Source organism: Eubalaena glacialis, chromosome 2 (assembly GCF_028564815.1).
Source record: "Eubalaena glacialis isolate mEubGla1 chromosome 2, mEubGla1.1.hap2.+ XY, whole genome shotgun sequence".
Classification (NCBI taxonomy): domain Eukaryota; kingdom Metazoa; phylum Chordata; class Mammalia; order Artiodactyla; family Balaenidae; genus Eubalaena; species Eubalaena glacialis.
The window spans coordinates 56,750,282-56,757,318 of record NC_083717.1 but is presented as its reverse complement, the minus strand read 5'-3'; the positions used below and the strand labels follow the sequence as shown (position 1 = coordinate 56,757,318).

The following is a 7,037-nucleotide window of genomic DNA, read 5'->3' as shown; positions in this document are numbered from 1 at the left end:
GATTGGTAGTAACTCCTTAATAATTTAAGACTGGTAGTCTGATTGTGTCTTCTCCTTCGATATTTATCAGCAGAGGTTGTATTTGTGTTTCCTTTTCTAGCTTTTAAATCATGGCCTTTCAAGTAATAGTCTCTGGAAGAAAAGGGGCCTTCAAAATGACCACAGTTGCTGGCACCAACTTTATGTGGTCTGTCCCAAAGTAGTTTTTAAGATTAATGGCCACTATGAGGTAAGGAACAAAAGAAGCCAAGCCTTCCTTGGTTTAGGAGATTTTTATAATACATATGTGATACTTTTTTCAGAGTTTGTGAATGTTACAAAGGAACTGTGGTTATCAGAGCCCCAGGCATCTGGATCACTGTAGACAAAACCATTCTCTTAGGATAAAATTGACCCTGATATATATGACAGATACAACCTTCAGTTTTTAGAGCAAGAGTATATAAAGAGCCTTATTTTCTGAGCGGTCTCCTCACTGGATCAACTTCAAATAATTTGTGGTACTCTTTTCTGTTTTTGGAGGGAAGACATTCATCCTTGTATACATCTGCTGGCATGCATGGCCTTTAGATTTTGACATGAGTGGTCACGGCATATTTGAAGAAGACTTGTTCTCTAATATTCTTAACTAAAGATGGCCTCTTTTGTAAGTTAGAGGTGAGTGACGAGAGCTCTAGAGTCTGCAAGATGCTTATTTCTAATGGCTGTTTTTGTTTGGTGATAATAGTATTCTTCTCTGCCTAGAGCTTCCTTGAATTTTTTTTGAGAGCTCTTAATTGTGGAAAATATACTAAGAAAACTTGGGACACAGATATGCATGTAATTGCATGTCGGGTATAAGGTAAGTGTGGGTATTTTGTTATGGACTGCTAATTCAAAGCTTCTGCAGAGTTCCTTTGGGGTCATGTACCAGTATACTCAGTTTGCAAATATTCATGGAAGTAAATACTTGATGTCCCTAAGAATTTTTCCTGCATTCCTGCATTTAAATGAATACATGTTTCATCTAAAACATGGTTGGACAACAACTTCCTGGTTTCCTGTTCACATTTATTAACTGTGACTCCATAAATATATACACATTGCATAGCAATACATATTTTCAGTGTGGTTTACAGTTTCAATTAGAATTCTGGGACTTTTTAAAGCTGAAGTAAGAATTCTGGGATATAATAGTTATACTACCTTAAATAACCTTTATGCTTCTGAGTTATTTGTGGTATTCTGTGCTTATGTGATAGGTAAACTGGACTTGGTATAAAAGCATGTCAGATGTGACATAGTTCCCTGCCTTCATAGACTCATTGTTACTTAATCATGTAATCCTGTCAAATTTTAAAGTCCTGTAATTTTTTCCAACTTCATAGATATCTAAGTGATAAATAACATTGTATAATTTTAAGGTATGCAACATGATGTCTTGTAATGTGTATATATAGTGAGACGATTACCACAGTAAGTTTAGTTAGCACGTCTATTACCTTACATAGTTACCATTTCTTTTTTTTTTTTGTGAGAATATTTAAGATCTATCATCTTAGCAGATTTTTAGTATACAATGTAATATTGTTAACTAGTCACCATGCTGTACATTAGGTCCCTAGAACTTATTCATCTTATAATTGAAAGTTTATTACCTTTGATCAGCATCTCCCTATTTCCCCCACCCCCTAAGCCCCTGGAAGCAATCACCATTCTATTCTTCAGATTTATTAGATTCCACATTATAAGTGAGATCAGAAGTCTTTAATTTTTGTAAACAAAACTGATGTTTTGTTTTATAGGTCTTTACTGGTAGAAGTAATTTATGGAATTATGTGAAAATGGTAGTACTTGTCTAGAATTTTCAAAATCTTACAAAGATCAGGAAAAAAACTTTATTGTATTAATTTCAAATAAAACTTTTACTGATTTCAGCACATAGTCAGTTATAAGCCTCTACTGTATCATGAAATTTTCAGATACATGGTATTCAGTTTATAATACATTGCCAGATTCTGTTTTACTCATCTTTGCATTCTAATTCCCTTGGGACTGGCCATAAATATAATAATGTTCAGTATTTGTATTTTCTTAAAGCAATGCATGTTATCATGGTTTTTTTTTTTTTTTTTTTTTTTGGTCTTGAAACTTTTGCAGTCATATGCAGTGCCAAAGGAAGAGAGAATTTGGTCACTGAATTTTCTGAAATGTCAGTGTGGATCCTACCCAGTAGTGTTGCAACGAGGCTAAAAGTCATATTAGCTGCCTTTAGGACAGAAACAAACCACTCCTTTTGTGGACCAAACCACAAGGTAAAATAACCTTGTTTAAAGAAAAAAAGTAAGAGTGTATTGCAGAGGCCTTGGCTAGGTTTATGATGACACAGGACCTTGTCTGAACATGATGATTTCAAAATTTGAGCTTAAAAGGACACTCTGAAATCCAGTCAATGTGCCTCAATAGACTTTTCAGAGGACATTATTCTTGGCAGAAAAGGTTGGCTTGACATGTGAAAACTGAATAGCTAGAAATGGCAGGTGTAGTCATACACTTTGCCAGTTCTTCAAACATCCCTTTTTTTCTTTTCATAGATTTTTCTGAGCTAATTATTTTCTCTTTTTTCTTTTTTTTATATATACATATATATACATATGTGTGTGTATATATGTGTGTGTGTGTGCCCACACACACTGTTCAAAGCAAAAATGGGAACTCACCCTTGGATCTCAGAAGGCACACAGGTGGCGAGATGGAAACAAAGACATATAAAAAGGAAGCTGCCACCTCTTGGATCAAACATTGAATGACAGAGTTCTAGGTGTCTAAGTGATGTCCAGAAAGAATATTTATGGAACACATATGAAACGCAATGAGTGTGGTAAGTGCCCTCACAGGGATGTTGGTGTTTAAGGATAGTTTATTTTGTTTGTTTTTTTTTTTTCTTCAGTTGCCTGCAGTTGGTCAGTGGGTTCAGAGCCTATCACAGAGTAAATGTTTAAGAAATATGACATTACTGATTTTTTTAAATGTTATTAGATACTTTACAGTTACTTCTTTTAGTGAAATATCTGAAATTAGAATCTAGGGCTGTCTGATACCTATTTTCATACTCTTAATACTCAGTAGTCTCAGTAGTCAGTTTGGACCTTATCTGGGAATAGCTATTTAGTGTATACCAAGATGTGTTTCAGAAAAGCTAAATACTTTGTCATGAAGTTTACAATGTATTTATAGGGATACATTTTAGTCATTTTTGGTCGAAAGTGGAAATAAAGTGCTATTTGAGTTCATAGGGGTGAGAGTACCTCTCTTGCTTAGTTACATGGTGAAGGCCTACTAGAAGAGCAGTATTTGAAATCCAGTTATGTTTGTTCTAGATGTGAATGTTAATATACAGCTTCAGGTGTTCACATGGCCAGTCCATCTTTGCCAGCAGTGAATAGGAGCAGTTAGTACAGGGGAGCTGCTGGGTTTTTGCTACAGGATACTTCTTTCAACTTCTCAAATGGTAGATGAAGAAACCTTGTTTCTGTGACTTCTGCCCTTCAGTCATAAAAATGACCAATAAACAAATTTCTAGGAAACAGTAGATGTTTTAACAAATATTTCTAAGAGTAGATATGATCTCAGTGAATAGTGTGTTGATTTCCTAGATGTGGTAACTTCTACCTATTACTTTTAGGGTAAGGTTTATCCAGTTTATATTCTGTTTTAGTCACTGAACTATGCATAACTTGAATTACTTTGCATTTAGGCATATATATTTTATTTTAAGCATCCACTTCTGGGTCATTTTAAGTGGACCATAAACTGGCAATACCAATAGATTTCCAGGTGTCCTGTTTTCTGGGGAAATTTCATCAAATATCTTATAGCTTAGCAGTAAATACTCTGTTGGCCATATTGGTTATTGAAATCTAGTAGTGTTTTCTAATGATGGTTCTCTGTAGTGTTAGTGTTATAATGAACTGTCCACTCTACTTATGAAATCTAAAAATTAGTCACTTTAGGTGGGATTTCTCTAGGTTTGTAAGTGGTAAAGAATATAAAATATGAGTCAAAACAGAGTCACTCCCCATCCTATAGCACCTGAAGAATGAACCCAGACTTGAAACAAGGAGACTTCATTTCCATGGCTTGGACTGAATAAAATAAGAAATCACAGAGGATTTTTTAAAATTGTGATATGATTACTATGAGAATAAGTTATTGCAGTGATACCGATTTTTCTTTTGTAGGATGGCAGAAAATTCAGGCATTATATTTTTCTAATTATCTTTTGCATAATGTATAACCCTCTCTAGAGAACTTGGCTGGACACTGGATTTGAATTTTAAGACGGGGTGTTTTCTCGACTAAAAGAGTGAATTATGGCCCTAAGTGATGTCAAAGTAACAATACAAATATTCCACCCCCCAAAATTGCTGAAGTCACAATGAAGAAACTTTTATAAAAGCCTTGAGTTACTGAATAATATTTTTGTTTGTCTAAGATTATAACATGACAAGTTTTGGAAAAATGGTTACAAGAATGTGCATAGATAGGAGAATGAAACATTAATGGTTCACTAGAGGTCTTGGTGTCATTATGACTGTTCTTTTTCCAAGGCCTGTCATAAAAGTTGGCATCTAGTAGGTTTTTGATGGATAGTAATTTTTGTTACATTGTTGTCTTAATTACTGGTAGAATCAACACATGAATGAACAAAAGGTACAAGAAATTTGCCTTATAGTATAGGCAAAATTTGGCTTCCAGTTTAACCTTTATTTTCTGATTTTTTTTTTTTTTTTTTTTTTTGTAAAGGTTGAGTCAAGAAACAAGGAAGTTTATTGTGCCACAGCCTGGGAGCAGGGAATTGGGTGGTACTTTCTTCCCCGCCCCGTGGCCTGCACTGTGTGGCTTATGGGATCTTAGTTCCCAGACCAGGGATTGAACCCAGGCCCTCAGTAGTGAAAGTGTGGAGTCCTGATCACTGGGCCGCCAGGGAATTCCCTGGATGGTACTGCCTTCAACTCACTTATGTGAGAGTGCCAAATTTCGATTTGGGGCTTTGGTGGAAAGAGAAATTGTTGTCTCTTCTTAAGGGACACCTTTCCCTGTTTCAGTCTAGCTCGCTGGAGAATAAATCTTCATGTATAGAAACAAAAGGCATGTCTTTATTTGAATTTATTTCTAGAGCATACCTCTTAGAAATCAAGAGGGCATAGTTGTTGAGGCATATACAACAGAGTTTACTTATTAGTGGCTAACAGAGTACTTGACCACATAAAAGTATGTGAAAATTCATCTGTGATATTATTTAGGTTGGCAAAATATATTGATTATTTATTCTCTTGGTTTTTATAATGCACCTTAAACATTGTCCTACAACTCATTGTAAAAGAAAAGACTTTGAATACTTGTTTTTGAAATGACAAACACATGTACAGATAATTCAAAGAAAATAATGGCAAATAAATGGGAAATATCTCAAATTAATTCATAAACATCCTTTTAAAATCTTTGTGTAATATATATTTCACTATCAATTTTACAGAGATTTGAAACATGATGTCAACTAGAAGGTGATGGGCTATCATTCATGGACATGAATGGAGCCTAAGAAAGATGGACAAAGGATTTCATCCAGGAACTTAGAATCTTTTTTGCACAATAGATACTCCAATATAGATGGCTGTTTTGGAGCTACCTTTCATATTGAAACTTCTAACTGGTCCCCTTACTTCTAGCTTCAGATTCTCTAATTGATCTGTCTGCCATAGCAGTCTTTGGGAAAGATGACGAAACCACATCATGTCCTTTATAAATCTGCAGTTGACATGTTTTAAAAGTGTTAGAAATAAGCAATAATAATCAGAGAAGAGGACAAAGATTATATAAACTGATAATATTTAGAGCATCTTTTGCCACTGTCAAAACTGGAAATTTTCCAGTTCTAGTGGCTGAACATTTGGATTCATAAATTTCAGACACTCCTTTCCTCTTACCCTTTGATCCATAAGAATCTCAAGAAATTTGCACAGCAAGATACAATGTGATTGCAACCCAGGATGATTTTAGGGTAGTTTCGCAAACCATTTTTCTGTTAACATAGATGAGCAGATTTTTCTGGAGTATCCTGAGCAATGGTACTTATGGACTGCTAAGGAAGTCTACACCTCATACCAATTTAAGGGGTCTTTGGCCAGGGCCCTCCTGTAGAGACATTTTCTAGATCTTTTAATCTGTATTGATTTGCCTGATCCAACAGCATCACGACACCATCTCTCATTCCAGGTTTCTCCCCAAGATTCAAGTGTGTGAAGGGTATCTACTGAATTGAAAATTATTTCAGCTGGGTGAAACTTGAAGTATTGGCTAGTCTGTACAAACTCAAGTAAACATAAGCTAACCCTGTAGGAATATGGGGGTAGGAAGGGAAGGACAACAGATCTTGAGCTTAGCTGGAAGCTTCACCAGCTTTAAAATTACAGACAAAATAGAGATTTATACTGGCCTGTACTTCATCTTGGCTCTTGTATATTTTCATTTCATTGGCAATCTTTGGATTGGTGGGGTGGAATATTTTCCTTGCCATGGAATATCAACTTGCTTTTGAAAGTTACCAGTAAAAAGCCCTATATATGTTGCATTTTTATGCATATGTGATAAACCTTATTTTCCCCCACGGCATTTTAAAACAACTTGAAATCTAATCCCATTAACTAATTAACTGGATATATGTACCTTATGAATTTATTTAAATACTTAGAAAAATTGTGTTTGGGTAACGGTATTGAAATTAAAATACTCAGTGAATGATGAATATGTGTGAACTGTTCATTGAATGTTAGGAGATGAAGAGAATGAAATTCAACATGTAAGAGTTTATTGTATTTTATTCTTTCTTTGCTTAATCTTTTGGAATCTAATACTCAAGTACAGAGGCCTACATTTATAAACATAAATCTATTATTTTTAGATACTTTTTAAGATGAATGTTGTAATAATGCAGCTTGTTTCCTAAGGAAGTTTCTAAAAACATGTTTGGTAAAATTGTCTTCTGGAAAAGACTT

The 7,037-nt window shown here is 34.7% G+C and overlaps 1 long non-coding RNA gene and 1 other non-coding gene across 2 annotated transcripts; both read left to right on the top strand.

Annotated features, from left to right (window-relative positions):
• Positions 1–2,263: 2,263 nt before the first annotated feature.
• LOC133085002 (uncharacterized) lies at positions 2,264–6,787 on the top strand. Its single transcript, XR_009699514.1, has 2 exons — positions 2,264–2,860; positions 5,519–6,787. It is a non-coding gene; the product is annotated as an uncharacterized LOC133085002 (long non-coding RNA).
• LOC133086088 (small nucleolar RNA SNORD107) lies at positions 2,352–2,425 on the top strand. The gene has a single exon (XR_009699868.1). It is a non-coding gene; the product is annotated as a small nucleolar RNA SNORD107 (small nucleolar RNA).
• Positions 6,788–7,037: the final 250 nt, after the last annotated feature.